General features: G+C 40.8%; 1 long non-coding RNA gene across 1 annotated transcript in view; it reads left to right on the top strand.

Annotated features, from left to right (window-relative positions):
- Positions 1 to 26,814, top strand: part of LOC141985960 (uncharacterized) — a 203,346-nt gene that overhangs the window by 59,663 nt on the left and 116,869 nt on the right. The window contains exon 3 of the long non-coding RNA XR_012639077.1: positions 22,289 to 22,377. This is a non-coding gene — a long non-coding RNA (uncharacterized LOC141985960). The remainder of the gene's footprint in view (positions 1 to 22,288; positions 22,378 to 26,814) is intronic.

Here is a 26,814-nt window from a genome sequence, read left to right as displayed (position 1 = left end):
TCCTATTCCTCCCCTCCGTGTTTCTGAATGTTCCGAAGGTTAGGCTATACTATGACTCTGAGAAAGAGGGGAAGGTGTTAAGAAGTGAAAATATGCAAGGTCATCTCTAAGAACTCCATTTATAAGTAAGTAGCCTTTGTTTCTTCTCTGAGTGGCTCTTCATATTCCCGCTTCTGGGTAGTTTGATAAGTAGTGCTGAAAACCAGGAAGTGAAGGTCCGTATACCACTGCTGTCTCAGCCAACCTGGGGAAATCAGTATGATTGTTACTTTGTTCTCATGAACCTTCACCACTTTCTGAATTAATGGAAGGGGCGGGGAAAGCATGCAGAACGCTCCTTCCTCATTGTAGAAGGAAAAAGTCCAAGATGGGTTGACTGTCCCTCCCTGGTCTTAAACGGAAGAGAGGACACTTTTTGTTGATCTTTGTAGCAAACAAGCCTACATTGATTTCTTGTGAAGATTTCTTGTGTTACTCAGTCCTTCAGGGACCACTCATAAATCTGAGATTACCTCTGCTGAGATGATCTGCTACTTCATTGCTCTTCCTTGCTAAATGCCAAGCCACAGGATAGATCTTTTGAAGAATTCACCAATCCAAAAACCTGACTGCTTCAGCACGTAACTGGGAAGAATGGGGACACCCTTGTTTATTCACATAATATATAGTGGTTGTGTTATCTGTCACTACTTGACCAACCTTCCTTTTTATATGAGGAAGGAAGGATCAGAGGGACAAATGAATGGCTCTGAATTCCAAAAACTTTATGTGCAAGCTCTTGTTTTGAAAAGCCCAGGGACCCTAGATTGTAAACCAACCTAATGGGCTCCCTATCAACTGTTGGATGTATCTGACATTATCATACCCATGGTGAAGGAGGATTAAACAGGATGCCTCTGAGAACCTTGTTCATCTGTCTATCTATCAACTCAGCAAATTTAGAATGTCCTAAGGTATGGTGAGAAAAGACTGTCCAGGTAGGGTATGTAGAGTCAAGACATCCACCGCTGCATTGGGCTCATTCTGAGATAAGCAAACAGAGTTTGTTAAGTGGTAGCTGCCAAAAAATCCCTGAGATCCAGGAAGAGGATCATTTTCTGGGATTGGGTGGCTTAAATTTACAAAACTTCTGGCTCTATTTATCCTCTGGAAGAAAAGCCTTCCCTGCTACTGAGTCCAATATACAGCCTATGAAAGGAATTCTCTCAGTTGGACAGAGATTTGATTTTTTTTTAAATTGAGAATCAGACCCAGATCCAAAAAGAGGGAGATCGTAAATGTGATGTGAAGTAACAGATCCTTGCATGCAGCAGCTTTTGGCAGCCAATCATCCAAATATGGGTAAGCAAAAGTACCCTGTTTTCTCAGATGTGCTGCTACCACAGAAAGGCATTTTGAAAAGACTCTTGGGGCTGCGGACAGGATGAACAGGAGCACCTTGTACTGGAAATGGAATCCTGCCACCATGAAACACCAGTATTTTTGATGACTGTGTTGGATAGACATATGAAAATAAGCATCCTTTAAACTGAAAGTGGCAAATCCATCCATGACTCTAAGCAAGTAAATTATGGAGGCCAGGGTCAACATATCAAACCAGAACTTCCAGATGTAGCTATGCAATTTTCTCATATCTAAATTGGACAGAGACCCCCACATCTTTGTTCTGTATCAGTACGTATCTTGAATAGAACCCCCTGGCCCACAGATGTTTAGCTACTTTCTCAACAGCTGCCATCTGGAGCAACTTGAATACTTTCATAAGTAGAATAATCTCATGGGAAGGTTCCCTGAAAAGGGAAAGGTAGGGAGAATTGAAAGGGGGCAGTCTTTAGAACTGAATGACATAACCTTTCTCTACAGTTTCTAGTACCCTTAATCCAATGTAATCAGCTCCATCTGTTGATGGATTGGGCAAGCCTGTCCCCAAATAAAAAAAGGGATGGCTCCTCATTGATTGGTCCACGTCTCTTGATCTTCACATCAAATCCGAGGCCTGGTGTTCAAGGAAGCTGAAGAAGAGGGAGCACATTATTTTTCATCTTAGGTCTGGATCTGAAAGACCTTTTTTGTGCTGGGTCTGGAATGAAGATGGAGGTTCCTGATGCTGTTGCTGATGTTTCTGATTTGAGGAAAAATAAACAGATGACTGAGGGTAATACGGTCTCTGATATAGAAAAGATGGAGTATAAGGTCTCTTTCTGATTGAGGGATAAAGACCCAGAGAACAAGCAGTGAATCTAGTTTCCTTTAGTTTTTCCAACAATTCAACTACAAAGACCATCCCCTTTGAAGGGCAGATCTTTCACCTTAATTCTAGTGTCTACAGCCAGAGAAGAGAAATATAGCCAAGCATGCTTCCTTTTAACTGCAGATGCCAATGCTTTTGCAGAAGAGTCTGAAGCATCAGAGTATGCTCTGAGGGCATGCTTTGCTACATTCTGTCACAATCATTAGCCAGCCTTCTTTTATCATACTGCAGATCTTGAGGAGAGAAAATCATCCTTTCCCACAGGTGGAATTGGTAATGGGCCATCACCACCCAGTAATTAGCCACTTTAATTCCAGGAGAAGAGGACAAGAAAACTTTTCTACCAAGTGTATCAATTTTTCTCCTCTCTCTATCAGCAGGAGTGGAGTTAGTTTGACCAGACCTAAACCTGTTACTGGCAGCAGCCACAACTAATGAATTTGTACAGGATGTGTATGGATGTAAAAAAGTCCTTCAAGGGCAATCTGCTAGTTTGCTTTCTTGGGAATAGGCTGTCAAGAAGCAGGAAGTGATCGGTTTTAGCAGGCTGCAAAAGACCATCCAGGACACTGGATGGGTTGTTTCTTCCACTGCCACCAAAGATAAGTTCAATGTGGCTACCATGTTGTAGCCAATGATTTTAGTTTTTAACCAACATGTTATGTCATATATAATCATTGTATGCTAAATAGAGTTAAACTGTAGGATTATTGAAGTATAAGATTGATAAGTAGTTAGAAGGGATAATTATGTATTAGGTATCTAAGTAAGTAGGGCTGAAATGCAAGTCCTAAAGGCTGACACCTGTAAGATTTTAGCTTAGTCATAGTATGCCATAGGCTCAAGAAATGCTTGACATAAGTAAGTGACCAAAGAATGACCCTATGCCACAAGATTACGGGAAAAGATGTACTGATGGGTGATATTGCAAAAAATTAACAGAGTAATTTTTGCTTACAAGATACCTGGTAGTCACATCTTTCTAACACATGCCCTAACCATAGGATGCAAATGCAAGTGTATAAATGCTAATTAGGTATAGTCAGAATCACATTATGAAAATAGGGTGTCCAGATTGGGAAAATTGAGCTCCCTATGGGAAACTCCAGCAGGAACCATCCCTCTCATGGTGATCAATTGTCAAGGCAGCCATCAGTCCGTAAGAATATCGTTAAGGGTGTGAGTATAACTATATTTGTAACTTGTGCATAGGTATTTATAGAATTTCTATATGATTGGATAATCATAATTTTAATTGTAAATTTAATAAAACTTGTAAAACAGATTAGACCTTGTACTTGTGAAATGTACGTGTGGGTACTATCCTGCGTCTTTATGTGTTCCGAGCGATTCTAAATTTGAAGCAAGTAGCAGAGGTGACTTTCACTCTGTTGAGCTTGACACAGTAGCCACCAGAGCCAAACCACGATGGTGTAATACCACATTACAAAATTCACTTTAAATAAAATAAAAGGCTACACTGTGGTCTATGAGGTCATAGAATTGCAAAGCATCGTCAGAAGCAGAAGCTACAATCTCATGCTCAAGTGACAAATTGGGATCAAAGTCAGCATCCAGTTGTTCCTGCTTAAAAAGATGTCCTATCTCCTCATTCTTTTCTTCACAAAACATACCACGTACAACCGTCTGAGCTGCTGATGGATCCGAAGGAATTGGATCTAAGGACTGTTGAGTCATCGGATCCTTATCAGGTGCGACATCATCTCTTCATCTATGAGGAGGAGGATCCAAACAATTTGTGGTGGAAACCAATAAGGCTATGAAGACCAGGACTGCCAGTCTCTCCAGTAGCTGGGATCCAGAAACATACCCATAGGAGGAGGAGCAAAATGATAGGGAGGCAAAAGGATAAGGCAGGTGTGGAAGAAGCAGATCATAGAACCAAAGAAGACCATGTCTTCCTTATCACCAACTTCCTGTCATTCAGATCTGAAAAATCCTCAGATGCAGGAAGGTGCACATCAGCCACCACTGTTTACATCCTCTTCAGATCCAAGGATGGTCCTGGAACAGGAGCAGAGGAAGGAACTGGTGCCATAGGCCTGGAGAGTACCAGATATGGAAAAATACCCAGCACCTCAGCTCTGTACTTTGAAGTGGAAACTGGAATCAATTTGGGTTTCAAAATCAGAGCCATAGAGGCTATGGCAGAGTTGAATGAATCTGATAAGTCTGGCATACAGAGTCTGGCACTGCTAACAGTAGCCATCTTCACCCTCAGCTTCTTCTTTGGAACTGATACCGTTGGAGGTGAAATGGCTCTAGCCTTCTTAGCAGGAAGTAGGCCCTTTTCTACCAGTGGTGTTTTGAAGCCTAGACAAATTCAGTTGAAGATTTAGAAGCCGACACTGACAAAGATCCTGATGACTTGGTACCCTTAGACAATTTAGCCTTACTGGAGGAAGCCACTAAAGCCGAAACAGGCATCTTGGTCTTTCGATTCAATGACCCTACAGAGCAGCAAGATCTTCTGTAAGCAGAAGCACCTGTAGCCTGTTCTGCCTATCCTTGAATGCTCTAGGCGTGAAAGTCCAGCAAACAGAACCTCGAGAAAGAAAGTGGCCTTCTCCAAGGCACTTAAGACACCTAACGTGTTTGTCTGATGCCAGGAACACGGCTGGGCACCAAGCACACCTCTTAAAGTTCTTCTTCTTCTTCTTCGCACCACCGCCTCTGCCATCTCATGAAATTGACCTTACAAACTATACTAAACTATCTATACCTATTACTGTATTTAAAAGTACCTTATCCTAAAAACAATACTAAGAACAACAACGATATATTCAAAATATATATAATTTGTGGTCATTGGTTATAGGTGCTATAAATGGAGGAAAACCCAGGATCCAAAAGACTGGAGTGGCTCATTTCGGCCTGGTGCAGTGGTTGGAAAAACACTGAGAGGAGAAGTTGGAGGGGGCATACATGCGCTCTAACAGGCACAGCTTGGAGAAGGTTCTGTTGTTAGGCACCACCTGCTGGGGCAGTACCAATAAATTGGAATATGTAGAGCCACACAAAGAAGAAACTTACAGTGTGAGATTTCTGCACTGATTTTAAAACTCAAGGCCATGCCCTATTAAATTTAAACATCTTTATGAAGAGCCCTGATTCCTTGTCTCTTTATTCAAAAATCGACTTTGCCAATCTTTGTTGTCCTAAACCTCAGACATGAGTCCCCTTGGGATGAAGTGTTGTCTAATTGTTGAAGCAGGAGCATGGGACTCAAAGCTCTCAGATTCTAATCCTGGCTCAGCTTCTGTTCCACTCTTGGATTTTGATATTGGATAAGTCATCCTTGCACCTCAATGTGCCATTTGTATAATGGATTCTATAACACTGGCTGTACTTGAAGGGCTGTGAGGCTTAATTAACGAATGTTTGCATGGAACTTGGAGGTACTTGAATGAGAAGCACTACATGAGTGCAAAATATTGATATTCCACTTGCAAGTTTCACCAAACAGCCCTAATCCACATGTATTATACTTAATACTTTTGAACCTGGCAGTACCATATGTATGTTTGTTATACATATAAAGAAAACTTGGGAGTTCTGTCTTCAGACATATATTATCCTTCTGGGACTAATATTCTAGGCTTTCTCTACAAAGCTGCAGTCTAATGATCTCAAATACACTCCCTAAGCCTGATCTTTCAGTTGCCAAAGCACAGGCACTACTCTTTTATTTATAGACTCTAGGGAAGGCAAAAAAAAAAAAAAAAAAGGGAAAAATGATTTTTCTGCTTCCTATTCAGATTTGATTCATTTTCCCCTGTCTGAATACAAATCAGACCTAATATTCCTTCCCTTAAAATGTTCACAGGAACAAAATTTTTTTGACCCCAATACAAATCATAATTTGTGTATGTGAAGTAAACACACACAGCACTAAAGTAGACCTGAGCTGCAAAATCTAGATCCAAACCACCCTAAAGTTTGGGAGTCGTCAGACCCAGCTCCTGGAAGAGGTCAGACTAGCCACAAATTTCAGCTCTCAATTCTAATATCCCCACAAGTCAGGGATGTTCAGATCAGTTCTGAGCTGACTTGCTGGCTACATGCTCCAGACACACTCTGGCCTGGAGTAGACAGGAGATATTGGATCTCCTGGGCCTGTGGGGAGAAGAGGCTGTGCAGGCACAGCTACAGACCAGCCACAGAAACGTGTACATCTGCAAGCTGATTGTGTGGGGGATACAGGCGAAGGGGTACAACAGGGATTAGCAGGAGTGCCACGTGAAAATGAAGGAACTGTTGCAGGTATATCAGAAGGCCTGGGAATCCAACAGTCAATTTGGTGCTGAGCTGCAGACCAGCCGCTTTTACAAAGAGCTGCATGTCATACTTGGCGGAGACCCCACTGCCACCCTGCAGACCTCCATGAATACCTCCAAGGTGCCTGAATCACAGGCCCCTGGTGTGAACAGTGAGGACAAGGAGGTGGAAGAGGAGGAGAATGGGGGATATTCAGCCCAGTAGTCCAGCTAAGCCACAAGCCTGGACCTGTTTGAGACTCCACCATAATCCAGTTAGTCCTGGAAAACAAGCACGGGCGAGTGTGTAAATTTATTTCCAATTACAGTGACATCCCCAACTTAGCAGGACACAGCTATTGACTTTTCATTAATTTACTCATGCTAGAAGAGGTAGTGGTAAAACCAAGAGAGGTAGAGTTGCTGTCTGCTTTTCATTCCCCTCTAGAGTTAGGCAGGGGAGGCTAGGCAGAGCAGTTTGCTTATGTACACAGGGATGTCCCTTGAGTCCTCCTGAGAGACCTTGATGAAACTTTCGTGGAGATTACTCTGCAATCCTCTGCTGAAAGCTTCTAGGGAGGGCTGCCTTGTTTATTCCTCTGTGGTAGGACACTTTCCCACCCCACTCAGTGATAACTTGAGCAGGCAGCATTGCAGTGAACAGGCTAGCAGCATACGGACCTGGGCGGCTTCAGGACACTAGCAGCAACTGTGCTCTATCTGCCTTTGTGACCCTCAGGAGTGAGATTTCAGCTAAAATCACCACTGCTTGTGGAAAACGGTGCCGGTATTCAGTGCCACTGCCCTATACAATAGAACTGAGCAAGCGAGCAATTTCCTCCTCATTTCCCCAGCCCCCGGAGGGCCGTACTCACCATGGCTGGTGCTGGGATTGGTGCCATGCATAATCAATCCCAAGCAGAAGTGAGACTGTAGTGCTTAAAACTTTAGGGCAGCAAGGGGAGTGAGTTCAGCATCTTAAGTTTTGTTTTCTATAGTGAATACGCTGAAATGGTACCTCTGTGGGTTTTATCTTCAGCTGCTGCCATTGTGGCCATTAGGGTCTATCCCTCCACACCCACAGAACACCTGAGCCAGTTGAGGAGAAAGATGAGGACTTGCGATGACATATTCAATGCAATCCTGCAAGCCAGTGCTGCATCGGATTGTGAGCACAGAAGCCTGGAGGATGAACATTGTGGACAGCCTAGAGAAAGAAAGAGTAGAGAGGAGAAAGGCCCAGGAGTCCCAGCAGGAAAAGGAGAGGCAGATGCATCAGGACATAATGGGATTTGTCAGGCACCAAACAGATGCTGCAGACTTTGGTGGACCTGCAGATTAAACAATCCAAGGTTCGCCTCCCTCTGCAGCCCATTGATGACTCAATATTGGGAGCTGTCTATACCTCACCTTCAATATTTTGACTCAGGGTCACTGCACTACCCCTACCATTCCACCCTAGGGGACATTAAAGACAATCACAGCTTCACACACACTGACCTGTGAAAGCCATGGTTGGGGCATGTGAAACTGAAATGGACATGAATGTTCTTTCCCTTCCATAAGTTCTGTTCTTTTTATTTCATTTAGGTTTTATTAAGTTTTTAATGTATTTGTTTTAAAATTCTACAGGTTTTTTGCACTGATTTTTTTACAGAATAAAATTCTATTATTTGGAACATAATTTATTATTAGTTCACAACATATGCTGCCGAGTGCTCAGCAGAGCTGAAAGGAAACAATTACCTGTTACAGCATAATGTCACACAACTCCTAGGATCATTCACAAGCAAAGTTAATAGATGCATTCACAAAATTATATTCCTACATGTAGAGCAATCACCACATAATCCCTACCAGGCCATAGAAGAGCAGGGCCAGGTTGAGCATACTACAACTACATACACTACTCTAGTTCACTGTTAAAATGGTCTTTCAAAGCCTCCTTGAGTCATGTAGCTCCGTGCTGAGCTCTTCTGATGGCCCCTGTGTCTGGCTGTTCAAATCCAGCAGACAACTGCTCCACCTCTGCTCTCCTCCCTGGCAGAAAATTCCCCCCCTTTGCTTCACAGATGTTATGTAGGAGACAGCAGACAGCTATAACCATTGGGCTGTTTTTCTCTCTGAGGTCCAAGCTTGTTAGTAAACGTCAGTGACCATTCAAATGACCAAAAGCACATCAACTATTATTCTGTACCTACTGCACATTTAGTTGAATTGTTCCTTGGTGGCTGGTGAATGTCTTAATGAGTCAGGGGAGCAAAGGGTAGGCTGGGTCCCCCATGATCACTGTTAGCATTTCAACATTGCCAATGGTAATCTGCTGGTCAGGAAAGAAAGTCCCTCCTTGTAGCTTTCTGGACAATCCTGTTCTTAAAGATGTGAGCATCATGCACCTTCCCTGACCAGCCTGCACTGATATCAGTGAAGGGTCCCCAATGATCCACCAGGGTTTGCAAAATCATAGAAAAGTAGTCCTTTCTTTTGGTCTGGTGCCAAAATAGGGAATATGTGTTCCATCTATCTTTCTACTGCAGTTTGGGGACCCCAGAGCTGCAAAGCCATTCGCTATGTCCTGCACATTGAAGAGAGTCACTGTCCTGCGTAACAGGAGACGATTAATGGCTCTGCATGCTTGCATGACAAAGGCTGCCAAGGTGAATCTCCCGACTCCAAATTGATTCCCAACTGACTGGTAGGAATCTGGCATTGCAAGTTTCCACAGTACAATCACCACTCGCTTCTCCACGGTCATTACAGCTCTCATTTTGGTGTCTCTGTGCGGGAGTGCTGGGATGAGCTCTGCACACAGATCCAGGAATGTGGTCTTGAGCATCTGAAAGTTCTGCAGCCATTGCTCACAATCCCAAGCCTGCATTACGATGTGATCCTACCAGTCAGTGCTTGTTTCTTGGGCCCAGAAGCAGTGTGCTACCATTTGTGACTGCTCCATGAATGCCATCAACAATCTTGAATTGGTTCTTGCTCTATCCCATCGCAATCTGCCTTCCAGGAAATTGTCATGTTCTGTGGCTCTTCTTGTGTCTCTGCAAATACCAGAGGATCTTGTGTAAAATGGGCCCCTACATAGTCACAGATCTGCTCCCAGTGTGTTTATGTAGCAAGTAGTATCTATTTACTTATCTATATGTTACTTATGCTGGCTAACACAAATATGGGAAAGTGAGATGGAGTCTGTTCTGACCTAACATCATCAGTAGAACTTCCATGAGTTCCAACTGCAGAGCCAGATTCTGCCTTCAGGTCACATTAGACAGTGGGTATGTCTACACTTACCAGGGATCGATGCTGGGACGATCGATCCACTGGGGGTCGATTTAGCAGGTCTAGTGAAGACCCGCTAAATCAACTGCAGATCGCTCTCATGTCGACTCTGGTACTCCACTGGAATGAGAAGCGTAAGGTAAGTCGATGGGAGAATTTCTCCTGTTGACCCAGTGCGGTGTAGACACAGCAATAAGTCGACCTAAGCTATAAGTCGACTCCAGTTACATTATTAATGTAGCTGGAGTTGCATAACTTAGGCCGACTTACCCCCTTAGTGTAGACCAGGCCAGTGAGAACCCACAGGTGTCACTCAGAGTGGCTTAAGAAGCTGATATGTGAAGTGGGGGAGAATCCTCTTCCTCCTCATTCCTCTTTCTAATTTCTGATCTTTCAGAATGGAAATGGGGCCATGTTGTAGTAAGGTGTGGGGTGGCTGAAAATGACATTTCCTTGTCTGTTTCCATTTACTATTTTCTGTTTATCCAGGTTCTCATATGGCCCCCCCAATCATCACGGTAGCATCTCCCATTTCCAGATCCTTAACTATGTTTTCTATCCTGTTTCTGGAGGTCCTACTCTTTTGAATGTTTTTATACCAGATACTCAAAGTACTCTCTTTTCTTGTGCTATTCTCCTCTTTCCTCTTCCTGGATTTTCTAGTCATAGTCCATGTGCTTTTGTTTTCCTTTTGTCCTTTTTCTCACTTTATCCTCTGATTGTTGTTTGTTTCTCTACTCCACCTCTCCACTCTGCTTAGCCATGCTCATTCATTCCTCATCCACTCACTTATTTGCTTTAACTCTTTCCTCGCACTAATGTTAGCCTACTTTCATGGTTTCCTTTCATTCACTCACACACTCACAAATCCACTCTGATTCCTTCCTGTCACACTCACTCTTCATCCACCCACTCATTCATTCTCTTTCTTACATGTAAACCCAGTCACTCATTCATTCCTCCCTCAGGATCTAGGGGAGATAGAAAGAGAAGAGCCAATGGGAAGGGGAGGCATTGGGGGTAGCTTTTGTGAGGAGGGTTGGGGGAGATACTAATAGCAAGCAAATTGAAAGGAAGTGGGGTCTACAGGGTATAGAAAAAGAGAAACACTGGTGTGAGTTCTGGGGCAGGAAAAGAGTTGCTGTCAGGATGAGTGGTTTTTTGAGAGGGCGAGGGAGGTCGTTGCTGGGAAGGGGAGGCTGGAGGAGACAAGAAAATGTTGCTACTGGGTTGGGTTGGAGGGAACTGATTGTGACACTAGAGGTGGAATGGATGGTTCACTGCACTGGCGAACCGCTGTTCCAAGTAAGATTAGTTTTCTCCCAGTTGTCTAGCATATTTGGTTTCTGTATCACCTTTTATGAGAGTATCCCCAGGACTTTGGTGCTTTACAAGAATGAGTTGAATGCCTTCTATGCATTGTTAGGCTGTCAATTTGGCTCACCCATTCTGTGGACTGTAGAACCAAGAGTTGGGATTTTTGAAAACTGTCATGAGATCAGTGAGTTCTACTGTGACATTTGCCGGGTATCTCTGTTCACCATCCCATCCAGAAAGTACTTCTAACCATGCATTTCCCCACTCTAGTACTGCTGTGTTGTGTCAGTACTGTATGCTCCCAAATTCTGGTAAGGACTTGAACTGGTGGTGGTCTTCTGGCCCAGAGTGAAACTAAATGATCCATACAATTTTATTTTGGTTAAAACAATAACAATTCTAAGTAAACAGCACATAATTATATATTCTGGTATAGTCACCAGCACAGTTACTTTGAGAAATAACATGGAGGTAGGTTTTCTACTGGAAGTTTGCTTGGTTGCATGCAAACAGATTATACCTAGAGATCTGAATACACATTGAGTTCACTTAAATAAACACATATTATGGGAAAAAATTGAAAAGATACATTGTCCATGCACCAAAATAAAATCTATGCAGACATATACATGTCCAATAAAATCCTGTTATAAATGAATGCTTGATAAAGGGATAAAGTATGGGTGGACCCAATCCACCAGATCAGATCAGAATCTCCCCATTTTGGGGATGTTCAAGTCTGGATTGAATCAGGATATAAACTCTATGTAAAGTCTCCAGAATAAATGTACTAGAAGGATTAAGTTCTAGTGAATTAACCAGTAAATTACAGAGTAAAATTGAGCTGATCAAAGGGCTTAAGGGTGAATAGATGAACCAGGCCAGACCATATTTTTTAAACCAAAGCAAATATGTCTTTTAAAAGAACAGATTTATAAAAAGGATAACATTTGATTAAACAAACCTGTGTACCTAGAAGTTCTTTTTGTATTAACTTGCTATGTAAAGGACAACAACGCAGAAACAACTATGGCCACTAGATGGCAAAGTTTCCATTCCAACATGAGCCATGTTTTTACACTCCTGCATACAAAATAACAGAAGGCTTACAGTGAACTTTGTCTACTTGATAGTTACAAATGTGACACTTCTGATCCAAATTTCCATCGAATTCCACAAAATATGGTAATTTGAGAAGGATATTTTTGTATTTCAACTCTCTTTTGCTTTTGCTCTCTGGGCCATTCTGTACACCAGCACTTTGTTAACATTTTGTTTTTCCAAATGCAAATTTGCCTGATAGGAAAGTTGTTTGAAACATAACATTATTTCTTCAAAATAATCGGTTATTTGAATGGATTGAAAAAATTGGAGGTCACATAAATTTCTTAATATTTGTACCACGGGGTAAACAAAAATTTCAGTGACGTGTCAACTGTGTGTGTTGCTCTGTAAGTACCTTGCAAAATGCTAAGGAAAAGAAAAACCCTCTTCACACCGTGGAGAAACTTGCACTCTGTACTGTAGAGAATCAATATTTTTGTTTTAATTGACTCCACTGAAAATATTTAGCTTTTTCGGACCTACTCTACTAAGGTCAGATTTTCAAAAGCATTCAGGCTCAGATCTCCAAAAGTATGAATCTAACTCCAGTTGATTTCAATGGGAGGTAGGCACTTAAATGTCTTTGAGGATCTGGGCCTCAGAGTTGGCTTAACTCTGCTTCCAGTGAAGCAGCGTTGGCAACTCTTGTGATTTTTATTGCAACTCTCACTATAGCTGATGTTTGTCTTAAAGGCCCTGCTCCTAGATACATGTCATTACAGGAGAATCTCAGCTTTCATTTTAAATGAAAAGTAAGTTTCTAGCCCTCCTGGTTTGGGGAAAAAGCTTGGAACCATGAACCCTAAAGAATCAAAACCAGAAAACAAACAAAACATTTTATTATTTTTAAAAAATCTCATGTCTTTTAACACAATCTCATGATTTTTGTGGTCTGACTTACGATTTTTGGGAGCTTTGGATTGGCAGTCCTGTTGAAGTCTATGGGAGTTTTACCACTCACTTCTGATGGAGGAAACTTATGCCAGTACTGAGTGCTTTTGAAAATACCATCTCTAGTGGTCTTGTTAAATATTTTGATAGTAAGTGAAAACCTATGGAAGAGAAAGTTATAGTACCACAAGTTTAGAACAATGAGAAATCTTCCTGCCGCTTGTTTATCTTTAAGAATAACCACATTAGCAATTTTGTGCTGGAAAAAATTCTCTCTCTGGGGACTTTAGTGGGAGTTAAGGGTGATTGCATTTCACAGCATTTTGCCCTTAGAAAGGGGGAGTGACCACTCTCAAGATAACATGAAGGTTTCAAAGTACCTCATAGTTAACATGAATTATTAAATCTTCCTGTGAATATGAACATTTATTTGGCTGTGTGGAGAGTAACAAAAAATGGACAGTCTCTAAATTTACACGAAATACTGAAGGTCTGAAATGATAAACTATCCCTCCCCCTCTGAGATTTTTATATTATAAACAGCTGTATCATTCACATGGTCCTGATTATAAAATTATAAGGAAGGAAACAAAGTTCTAAGGGAATGGAGCAACATGCCACTTGTGTCTGGTAACAACTGTGTTGTGTCTTGTCTTCTAAACCAAGAATATCCCTCTGGCTGATCTCTTGACACGTAGCATTTTTATTTATCTTGAGGTTCATGACTAGTTGTGTAATCTCATTGTATTATCATGTATTACAGTACAAGAGAGCTGTGTGCATAGTTAATTACCATACATGACAAACCAACACATTTATAAAGATGAATTCCCCAAAGTAAACCATTCAAAGTGAATACAATATCCTTTGATGTACGGTAGAGTAATTCTACACGGTTAATTTTTTTTTAACAAAGTAGGTGAGCTACTAGGAAAAGTGGGAACAATCTGTTTTTTCCCTGTCCCATTCAGATTATTTTATTTATGTTCTTGTGTATATATAAAACTCAGTGCTTTTAAGAAACATATAAACAATTGATATATAATATATGCATCAACACTATCACAGTCTCTGACCAGTAACTTGAACCTTTGCATACATGGTTCAAAAGGAATCTTTTCTGCACTGAAACCTTAGCTGAGACTGTAATCCCAATAGATGATGGCAGACTCAAATTCTCACTAAACAAGTGTTTTATCATTTTGGCATATTATTTCTTCCTGGGAAGAATGGGTAACCATTAGCTGCTAGTCAGAGAATCGATTCTGAATTTGTTTACTGAAGAGCATCTCTGGCTGAAAAACCCAAAACAGAGACGAGTTCTCTTGCATTCACAGCTGACTAATCCTTTTGTCTGCAAATCCTAATATCATCATTTAATTTCACTCATTTGTCAGTGGCAATATGAGTCCCTCTACAAAAGCCATCATTTGCCAACATTTACCTCACAGTGGAATCTGAGATACTTAAGATACATAATGACAGGTTTCAGAGTAGCAGCCGTGTTAGTCTGTATTCGCAAAAAGAAAAGGAGTACTTGTGGCACCTTAGAATCTGACAAATTGATTTATGCTCAAATAAATTTGCTAGTCTTTAAGGTGCCACAAGTACTCCTTTTCTTTTTAAGATACATACTAAATATAATATCCCCGATAGGTATCCCCTAAGAAAATCAAATATCTGCTTAAAATAAACATATACAATGTGAATGGGCTTTGCCTGATAAGTCCATCTTAATCAGTTTTCATTGTACTATGTTTTTTAAAGTGTATTGCTAAAAGTTTTTTAGCACAGGGATTTCAGTAATTGAGATACATTAGGATTTTTTACCTGCAATTCTGCCTGTTTGGTAAAAGCTTTAGTGTAAGTACAATAGGAAATAATCTACAACACATAGGGAAATGGGCTTGCTTAATATTTTAGTACCATATGTGTCCCTCTGCTTATGCAGAGTTAATTTTTTCAATTACATACATATGGAGAAATAGCTCTATGGCTATATCCACATATATATAGAAAGAGGCAAAAGAGATTTCCTGTGAGGCTGGGTAACTTTTTGAATCTCAATTTTTCTCATTGTAGCCTGCAGCATTTCCAGCTAAACCACAAGGGGACAGCACAAGAGAGACCATAAAAAGAATGGGATTGTGAGAGGTGCACTCCTATGTCTGAGTCCAAAACATTCATCCTCAATATTTCTAACGTGGTATGGTGTGACTTTAAATCAGTCTCTTCCTTCCTTCCTGTACATTCTGCACCACTTAATCAGGATGTGGTTAATCAGAAAATCAGCTTACTTGGGTTATTTCCCAAGAAACCAATTCATTCTCAATGATAATAAAAGGCAAGGACTGCTGCTTTATTAGGATGCTAATTCTTCTTCATTCAGATGCCGGCAGTAGATTAAGTTGTGGTTAAATTGATATGACACATTGAAATCAAGTGTTTATGATCCTCTCTCTGTCATGCTCTGGCATGTTTATTTGTTCCTCTTCTCTCAATGGAGGAAAAGGAAATCATTTCGTCCTTGCTGAAAGAGTAAAATTTTATGAAGCCTTTGAAGATCTAACTTACTACCCTTACTTTCGTGGGTGTTAAACTGGGGTTTCTGGAAGAATATCTGTGACTGAAAATGAGCCAGCCAAGGCTCTTAAGTCCCAGTGGAAACATTTGCAGCTGCTGCATTTCTACAACAAAGTAATGTTGCAGAAGAGCTAGACAAAGATTAACTAAGGAAACAGAGGTGCCAGTAGGTGTGGGAGAATGTGTACTAGCAGGAGGGGGTGGGGCAAAAACTCTACAGTGCAATACAGAGACAGAAATTGCCATTCTAGAACAGACCAATGGTTTACCTAGTCCGGTATCCTGTCTCTGACAGTGGCCAGTAACAAATGCTTTTTTGAAAGGTGCAAGAAACTTTGTAGTGAACAGTTATGAAATATCTGCCCCTAAGGGAAGTTTACTTTCTTCCTAATACTAGCAGTAAGTGGTTGGTTTATCAAGTAGATTTACACCCCAGTTTGCCATGATCTAAGTGCTTATAGACAAGACCTCAGGATGTCAAGTCATCCTCAGTTTTTCTGGAGAACCTCCTGGAGATCTAAGGGAGGTTGGTTGGGTGGGCGTGTTTAATCTGTAATGAATACATCCTTTATCCAAATTGGTAATTAATTTTTGAAGTTAATAGGTATTACATTTTTTAAAAGATTCTTAGTCGGACTAAAACTCTGTACCTCTCTCAGTTGCTCAACTTTCACTCTCTTGACTCTTGTGATGCCATTGCATCAATAGATCTCCAGTCACCTTAGAATATTCCAGTGCAACCAGCACTAGAATATTCTAATGTGAGAAAAAAACCTCAGGAAAAAAACCCCTTCAAAATAAGTTTTAAGCTTTCTTTAGCCACCATCCGGAGGCTGGCTGGCTGGCTAAATAAATAAATAAGTGGCATAAGTCCAAATGCAGGAAGTAGCTATACTCTTTTTTGAACACAAGAGATTTGTTGTGATTTAATGTTTAAAACAAAAGAGAAGCCTTTGGATAATTGAGATTAGCTCTTGTACCAAGACTGATAGGCACTCCATGTGAGCATCCTGATTAAGAGGATTCTGCTATATTATGTCTTGGTTTTAAAGACCCAACCTTCACATTTCATGTAGAAGCTTGGTAGGTTGCTTACCTGAGTCTCAATAGGTATTTTAATTTTAAAGTTACTCATGCTCCCATGCATCCTAATATTATTATTTATTATTTGTATCATCATAGCGCATAGGACCCCAGTCATGGAGCAGGATCCCCTTGTCTGTGTACCCTGGAAGTAAATGATAGGAGCCAAATTTAGCACCAGACCATGCAAAAACATATAAGGGCACACACACACAGCTCACTGCATTCACCGGAGATTCAGGTCAGCCTCTTGACTAAATGTCTTAGCTGATGATGGGAAACAAATTTGAAAATAATGGGACAGATTCTGTGCTGTGCCTGACAGTCCAGGGGGAGGAAGAGAGGAACAAAGGGCTTTAAGCATCTTTTGCCCTGCTCCTATGGGCCAGAACAGTGTGTCAGGGCTGCAGCAGGGGGGCAGAATCAGCCCCAGAGGTTTTGGTTGGCTCTGTCAAGTTGGAGAATTTTTGTTGTCTGCTTCATAATGCCTCATCACTCCAGAGGAGAGCAACAAGAAATTATAAGTGGTTTAGAAAACATGACCCATGAGGAAAGGTTGAAAGAACTGGACATGAATCTAGAGAAGACACGAATGAGGGGGGTCATGATAACAATCTTCAAATATATTAAAGGCTATTTATAAAAAGGATGGTGATCAATTCTTCTCCAGAGCTACCGAGTGTAGGACACGAAATAATCTTCTACATTTGCAGCAAGAGAGATTAGATTAGACATTAGGAATTTTTTTCTAAGTATAAGTGGCAAAGAGTCCTGTGGCACCTTATAGACTAACAGACATATTGGAGCATAAGCTTTCGTGGGTGAATACCCACTTCGTCGACATGCATCCGACGAAGTGGGTATTCACCCATGAAAGCTTATTTTCCAATACGTCTGTTAACCTATTCTACTACTTAACTATACTTAGAAAGTATCAGAAGGGTAGCCGTGTGAGTCTGGATCTGTAAAAGCGGCAAAGAGTCCTGTGGCACCTTATAGACTAACAGACGTATTGGAAAATAAGCTTTCATGGGTGAATACCCACTTCGTCGGATGCATGTCGACGAAGTGGGTATTCACCCACGAAAGCTTATTTTCCAATACGTCTGTTAGTCTATAAGGTGCCACAGGACTCTTTGCCGCTTTTACAGATCCAGACTCACACGGCTACCCTTCTGATACTTTCTAAGTATAGTTAAGTAGTAGAATAGGTTATCAGGGGAGGTTGTGGAATCCACTTCACTGAAAAACATGTTGGACAAACACTTGCCAGGGATGCTCTAGGTATGCTTAATCTTACCTCAGTATAGGTGGGGGACTGGCTTAGATGACCTTGTGAGGTATATTCCAGCCCTATATTTCTATGATTTCTATAATATCCAATTATGCTGGAATTTTAACGTTTTGAGGTACAAGGAAGTGAATTAACAATCATGCATCAGTTGTAAAAAACAAATTGTTTTCATGAATATACCCAGCATTCAGTCAGAGTTTCTGGAGGTCTAGTTCATCTGGTAAATATACAGCTCTAATACTGTAAATTGTCTGGGGACAATTCAGATCTGCAGGAAGATCAATTGCCCAAGTAACCAACAGCACTTATTTCTTGAAAGGTTGGCCTATGTAAGCCAGTGTGTTTGTGTAAAACAGGGTTATATCCATTCCCATATCAGTAGGGATGGAAGTGACAGGCGGGGAGAGGATGTTAAATAAGGAACAGGTCAGTGGCAAGAAGAAGCAGCTGAACTGCCAGCTGGTTATGCCTAGTGCACATCTTAGGGGAATTAAGAGGCTGCTGCAGTTGTGAGACTCTGATCCTCATGCTCATTGTATCCAGCATGAATTGGTTGCTGTTCCCAAGGGATTACCAATCCTAGTTTGCAGACTCAGGAGGCTCACATAGTTTGGATAAAGTTCTGATGAGCAGCCAAACGTTTGGGTGTTTATCCAAACGGAATCTAAAGCTCTTGGCGTGCCCCCATCACTAGGTAGCAGCATTTTGTGAGTATGTTATGATATCCTGGGCTGTTGTAACATATGGGACGTTTCTGAAGAAATTTTCTGTTTCGCCTTGTTTTCTGTCCTCCTCCTCTCTCATGTTCTCCCCTCCTTCCCTGTCACCTCTCTCTCACCTCAGCACTTTGCTGTCATTTCCTGGTATGTTGCCCTGATTTAAGGCCTGGCAGTAGGATGGCTGACATGAGCAAGGATGAGCAAAGGATGAGCAAAGCTTTACTGAGCCTGTGTAAATCTCCACTGATTTCCAACAGGATTGTGAGCTCCTTGGGGCAGGGACTATAATTTCACATACCAATGGTACTTCGTAAATCATCAGACCTTTAATGTTTTGATGCACATAATAAATGCACATATAGCACCAAGCACAGTCACATGAAAATAAGGCATATATGCAGAGACAGAAAAATGCACATTTTAACCGACACACTTCCAGCAGTACTACATCAGTCAAGCAAAACTCATACACGGAAGAAATAAAAACAAACATTAAAATAAATCTGAGCATCTGAGTCAGCATATCTTCTCACAGGGATATACAATTAAAATGACATTATTCTAATACGTAGTATCTTAAAAGTTGCTAGTTGCAAAACGGGGAGTAGCTCCATGTTTTACAGATAAAAAGTCTGAGTTACGGCCAGCTCCTCAGCTGGCATAAATCAGCATAGGGCCAGTTTATACTAGTTCAGGATTTGGGCCCTAGCTCTAGACACTGTAATAGCATGTAACTAGCTAAAATGAAATGAGATAGTTGCCTTTGTTCCACAAACTGTACCAACTGTGGTTTGACCAGCATATTTACAGCAACTGCCTCAAGAGTTTAGCTAAAGTACCTTGTTAAGAAACACTGATTGTAGAGAAGTTCATGGCTGGCTAGGCTCTAGCAGGGTGCTCCCTACAGCACACCCCACTTTACTATTCAGAAAAGCCATTTGCTTTCATATTCAAGGGGTTGGAATTTCATCTCTAGGTGGAATTTTTAGAGTTTTCAATGGGATATTTCCAGTCTTCAGTCTAGGCATTCTGGAGAAGAGGGTGGGTCTAGCTCTGCTAACTAGTGTTGGTCATGACCCAGCCCTCTCCCACTGTAGGAGCTATCCTGGGTTGGTCTTTGAACTCATGGGACCACAAAGACTTCCACTGTACCTGACCGCTGAACAAATCTGAAAGGTAGGGGAGGAAACCTTGTTATGCTCTTCTCCCCTTGTGCACCAATGCAGGGCCACACCCAACTGAGAATACAGCCTACTTCACAGGCTTGGATTGGATTTTCGATTGAAGGTACATATAACATTAAGGACCTGATTCTCCATTTTCGTTTCTTGTACATCACTACAAAGTGTGTGCAAAGTGGGTGCAAGCTCTATTGAATCACAATGGTAGCATTTTCCATCCATGTTGCACTGGTGTAAATGACCACACAAGGTGCACAACAATGCACAGTCTGGCCCCATGAAGGAGTGTAGACAACTGTTTTTATCTGGGTGGGGCTAGAGTTAAAAATAATAGAATAACGGCTGTTTAATATCACTTTAATTAGTAGTTTTTTAACCTTGACTAAATTTGCCCATGTTTAATAAAGTGAAATAAACAAGTTTCTGTTCCAAACTCTCTGCTTCCTTTACTTATTAATGCAATCCCTATTTTGGGGGTGGGGTGGGGTGGGGCAAAGCCTCTCCACCTCTAAGCTCCCCATTGTCTATGCCCATGCTGTGAATATAAGTGGGGAAGTTAAATTCAAAGCAGCTGACGGTGCTAGTTGCTGTTTCTTCTCCCACTTTATACCAGACTATGTTACCTTTAGTTGCTATCTTCAATGGTAAAGTTGTGGCCTTTACTACTTACATAAACTGGAATCTCTCCTCATTGGACTCTGCCTTCTGCTGTCCCAACAATATAGTTTGCAGCTATCTCAGTAAAGGCTTGACAGGTTTCCTCAAAACATGGTAGCCCAGGCATCCAGTTAGGCTCTGGCTGGTCACCTCCCAAACTTGGGTTCCGTCTGGACACAGATGTTGGGAGCTACTTCTGCCAAGCCCCAAACTGGCAAGGGGGCTACAAATATTATTGACTCCAAGTTAAATTAGAAATCTTGCTGTAGGACTAGATTGAGACTTTTTATTACTTCCCTCCGGAAAGTAATGCCCCCAAAGTATTCATAAGTAACAATGCCTTTACTAGCATACATCAAATTAAGATGATTCATTTTAAGCAGACACGTGGGGTCCCAAACACTTAGCTATATTGTCTGTTAGTGTAAGTAACAGTTCACTTCAGTGTAACTGTGCTGATTTACACCAGCTAGTGATCTGGCCCACTTTAGGTACTATTTGATATTGGATTGCTTCTGGTCTTAAATCAGCAAATGCTTTAAAAGTCACGTTCCAATACAATGGGGTGAAGTTGTTAAATTAATATTGGTAAAGCATTTTTAAATCTCTAGATGAAAGGCGCATTTTTTTTGCACAGTGCACTCAACTTAATTGGGAATTCCACTTAATTGGGACATCTCCCAGGGAACCCATATAAGTTTAATGATACTAAATGGCAATAGCAGCTGCTTAATTAAGATGCCTCCAGGTGACTTTGTAGATTCAGATTAATTAATTAATTTATTTTGATTTATACAGAAAAGGGACTGTCCAGAGCTCAAGGCAGAAAAACAATGTATAAAAATATACACAAAAATTCAGTACTACCCTTATCCTTATGAATTCCTTCTCAGTAAACCCCAAACTAATACACTCTGTCTCCTTCCCACCCGATGCTCTCATCCTTCCTCCCCATTCCCGAGGGAAAGCTGGAGAATACATATGGGCTGTGTAGCATTGCCTGTAGGTCAATAGATACAGGCTGCATTGAACCTACATGGGCAGTCAAGGACCATTCCCTGAAAACACCTGTCTTGGTTTAAACCTAGGGTTTTCAGCTCAAGCACCTGGATCAGTGCTTAATTTTTGTCAGGGCTTGCTGGGGCTGAGCCTCGGTATCTCTAGACTTGGCAGTTCAAAGCCCTGGCACGTCTAGGCTTGGTGGTTCATAGCCTTGGTACCTCTGGGCAAACTGCATCAGTTATAAAAGTAACAAACTTGCTTGAGCCCCAGCACCTAATTGCTTGAGCCCTGGCACCTCTTTCATTACAAATTAAGTACTTCCCTGGATTGATCTGAACTACTGCGGTGTAACACAAGGAGTCAGCCTCTTGAATTGCCCCCAGAAACATATTGCAGACCAGTGCAGATTATAGAGCATAGGTACAATATGCTCTTTGCTGGGCACGTTGATAAATAAGCAGGCTCCCACCTGAGCCAGTCCAATAACTTGATAAGCTCCATACAGCTTCCTCTACTATCATAAATTGTAACAGTGTCTCCTGTGAATTGGGAAGGACATTTAATCAGGACAAAAGGCTGGTCCACCAGGCCATTCCCATTGAATAAGTTTTTCTGCATAATAATAATTGCTATTATTATAACAGGGTTACTTCTCTGGCCACAGATGCTATGGCTTACCTCAGAGATTGCAATACATACTCCTGATGAATCAAAGTGATGAGCATCACAATAGGTAAGTAAATAAATTAAGATCCTCATTTTAAGAAGATGTCTCTCTTATTTTTATGACCAACCTCATTTCAATCAAAGAAAGACTTCTTTGTGACTAGAAGAACACTTAGAACACATTGTTTGGCATGATAGATGACTGGACTACAAACATATTCATGGTATATACCATGTATTGGGAAGCCTAGGTACCTATAAATAGTCAGAATTGTAGCTTTGACTGCTAGAAATGCATTGCTCAGTGAGCTAATTCCCTATTTTTCTAAAATCTTTGAAGGCACAAAAGTTAGAATAGAGGTGCAGTGTCTGCTGATTGGAAGATACAAGACCAGAGACATTTTTATAATAACTATTGTAATCATAGCAAAAGCTGGATCTAATTTTATAAGAAATGTAATTCATTTAATTGTCGTTAGCCAGATGTCAAATGAAGGTTCTTAACATTCAGGTACTGTTTTAATCCAATAAAGCAAAAACAAGCACACGAGTTTCTTACTTTTGCAAAGAAAAGCTGTTTTTATTCTCATAATTCATGTGATTTACTTTGGCTTGGGGAGCTTTTGTTGTTCTGTAGTCTGTTCCCTGGTCCTCTAGACTGTCTATAAGAAAGATTATTATGGATATATGCAAACTAACGATTAACTCCACAACTCACAAACACTTATACCGAGTAAGTGTTCAAGTACAATATTACAAACATTACTCTATCCCTGTCTATCCAAGTCCTCCAGGAGCAAAACATGTGTTTTATGTCTAGTAATTACATATGAGACAAATGTAGATTTCCTGGTTTTGACAAAGCCTTTAAGACAGAATTAATCAATGTTTTTCAGAATGATTTGCTTATCTTTACAGCATTCATCCACATGATGTATGTGACTGGATTTCTGTTTCTTATGCTGATTTCATTTCTTTTATGCAGAGAAACATTTGAAACAATACAAGATATTGATATAAAGTGCTGCAATTGTTAATCTATCATGTCTCACACATGATCTCTGGTAACCGGAAACAGAGACACCTTTGCTCTGCCATAGTGATAAATATCTTCAAAATGTTCTGCTTCATTTTCTATTCATTATGTAAATGAAATCATATTTGCATGAATAGAGGTGTTATTCCTCTATCATTCAAACCTTCTCTCAACATGGCCAAAACCACCGTACACACCAGTAAATGACACACTTCAACAATGATTATTAACTGCAGCTTCATTTCCAATGTCCTTATTGTCCATTCCCAAGGTCTTAACTATCACAAACACAGGAAGTCTGGCAGGTCTTTTAGCCTTGTTCTCTTCTCAAAGGCAAAACTGAACTTTGCAGTTACTGAATTGATTTCTCAATGCCTCTCTCTTTGTGCTGATGGTATGGAGAATCTAAGGCTGGTCAAGGAAAATGCACTACATTCAGATGTACCCAGGAGAACAAATTGCACATTTTGCGATGAAGAATTGACTACAATAAAGTAATTATCCATGCTGCACTTAAAAGCGAATGACCATACCTAAAGAAACTGCAGTACTTTCTTAAACAAAAACCTGGCTCCCTAGAATTTTTCAAGGACAAATATCTACCACCTGCAAACTCTTGGCCCAGTTTTGAAATATGTCCAAATCAGGCTGAACAATGACTGGCACTTAAACCTCTAAAGCACTCTTTAGTGACCAGGGAATTTCTTCTGTCTTTACTGACTCTGTGTCACTGCATATGATGAATTAGAAAAAGTGGTGCATTGGGAGGACAGAGATCAGGTGATCTGCTGAGCTGAAATGGCAGAAAGAGAGCTAAGAGCAAAGGAATGCTAAATCCCATCTTCTCTAAGGGTGGTAATTTACCTAGAACCAGTCCTGACTGCCCTAATATCACCAGCTGTGAATGAGAGCTTGTCAGCAGCAAGAATGCCAGTCATTTAAAATCCCCTGAGTGAAATGTTGTATCCTTTGGATGTATGAAGTGGCATAACTTACTTGTTAGGGGTGTTTCTCTCTTTCTCTTCCTTTGCCATCTGAATGTCAGCTGAATTCCTCTCCCAGTGGCCCACACATTAAAGAGCACACAATCTCATAACAAAAAACATTCAGGTAAGGGAGTAGCAGTTTTTCACAAATGCTTTACCACATTTCTATCAAAACCACATAAAAATCAGCAATGTGGAGAGTACACTGAGCTATAATAATGCCCCAAAGCGCTATCAACGAAAACTATAATGTAGCTTTTAAAAAGTGACAATTTTTATGTATTACTCAGGTCAGCATTTAAATTTTTTGATTTTGCATTCTCAGAATGTAACCTTGACTGTGCTCCCTCCAAGGAGAGGTGAGGCCAGCTTTTTCGCCTCAGTTACATAAATAAAAGTAGTTTGTTGAAATATTTAAAAACCATGCAGTTTTCAAGTCTAAATGAAGACAACACAGAAAAGCAAAGACTTCCCCCTGAGATGAGCCATTAGGGAAATATATGGAAACTGTGTATTTCCAATCCATCTGAAATGCCTGAGCACTTTCATTCCTGGAAAGGAGCACATGTGGTGGTGATAGTAACAATTTCCATTCCTTAAATCTAACAGCAGGTGCCGGAGCACTGATATTAAATGCACATCATAAATTCCCAACAATATGTGAAAGGATGCTATATTTATCACTGTCACACTACATCTGTAGCACAGTTATTATGGGGCAGAGACTCATTTCTTTCAATTAGAAGAGAGAAAAAGTTAGAAGTCTACAATGTATCCAAAAATAGAGTGGTTTTGTATTTACAATTCAGAGAAGTTGATAATTTGGGTTTACAAAAGCTCGGGTAGCAGCCTGTTAGACTATTATTAGCCCTTCCAAAGTCACAGCTTTTTTCCAGACCTGTCACTTGACTCAAGCTCCTGACTGTGCTGAAGGTCTGAACTGAACCCATCGATCCATGCCTTAGAGACCAGCTTTCAGTTCTTTGGCTCTGCCTCTTTTTGGTTCAGTCAATCAGCCCTTTAACTTTCATGCAGCCACACTGGGCTCTCCTGGGCAGGAGGAAGTAAGGGGCCCCAATCAATGCCACCAGTGAAAGATAAGTTAGCAAATAAGAGAACAAAAAACCCCAAGGAAAACGTGTTTACCCAATCACCTCAATGGGAAGTTTTCATGCTATGTTCTTGTTGTCATATGCCAGCTGCATCCAAACCCCATTTGCTTGATCTAAGATGGTGTTTGCCAGTGGAATCTCCTGAATCTTCAGGAAACCCAGAATAGTAAAATGGTATGCTCTTGAGATAAGAGCATCTGGTGTCTATTGCAGGCTAAGGTAAGGAAAAGAAAGAATTTAGTGTCTGTTCCTTCTTTATTCCATGGTGCTTCAAATAAAGTTTTGATGTGGGGTTTTAATAAAATTGGAATACTCTACTGTGTTAATCATTTAATAGCTCTCTCCACTGGGTTGTCTCATCCTTAGATTGCTTACTGATAATCAGTGGGAGAGCGGTACAGGCATGGCTAATGCTAGTGGTAAGTTTAAAAATCATAGCATGAAGATTTCTAAGATACCTATCAAGTTGTTCTCATAGTTATAAAAAAGAAGAAGAAAATCAAACAGTGGAAATAGTTGTGGGAACACATTAGGAGAGATATAAAGTAGTGTTAATTCTTTGCCACTTATTTTAATAATGACTTCTTTTGTTATCAGTTTGGATATGATATTTAATTGCTCTGGGATTCTACTCTGAGAATACAATACTGATTGATATGTTATTCTGCTAAGATAACATGTGAGCACATTTTCTTCCAGCACTATTTAGCAACTTCATGGGAAGGTTTAAAACTGTCTTGGTGTTTGCATGTGGATAAGTTATTGTAGGTCAGATATGTGCATTGTTTTATCCTTTTTTGAAAAAAGTCTTGTTTCAAAGTTTCACATCAAGCTATTTGGTGGTGAATACAATGGGCTTGATTCTCTGGTGTATTGCATCACCAATGGGATTTGGCCATAAAGCACATTTACTGTACTGCAAAGATGGTGGGCCAATTTGGTTTAAGGGCTCTTATATCACTTCCCTGCTGCTGGCAAAGCAGGGAAAAGGGGCATGGCTATTTGAAGGGGTATGTGGCTGGGATAACCCAGCACCATATTGATCTTCTTTACAGTTTCAGCCCCTTGAAGACATCTGTAGTCAGTATAAGTTTGAGTAGCCTTGTCCCTGCACACACACTGAAGCAGTTTCAGGAGAGTGCAAGTTGAGCTTTAAGCATGTGTCCACACAACCTGACTTGCATGCTGGGCAGATCTCTGGCACCTGGGGATCTGGCTCAGTATGTCCATACATTTTGCAATGTCCTGGTAAAAGTACACGCAAATCTAAAAGAACTAATTAATAATAGACATATTTTGCTAGTGAATTAGGAATGGAATCTCAAGAGTCTCTGTCATGTATTGCCAACATGTGGTATTTTTGTTCACAA

Source organism: Natator depressus, chromosome 4 (genome assembly GCF_965152275.1).
Source record: "Natator depressus isolate rNatDep1 chromosome 4, rNatDep2.hap1, whole genome shotgun sequence".
Classification (NCBI taxonomy): Eukaryota; Metazoa; Chordata; order Testudines; family Cheloniidae; genus Natator; species Natator depressus.
The sequence above is the reverse complement of the archived record's forward strand: the minus strand, read 5'-3'. Positions and strand labels throughout refer to the sequence as shown.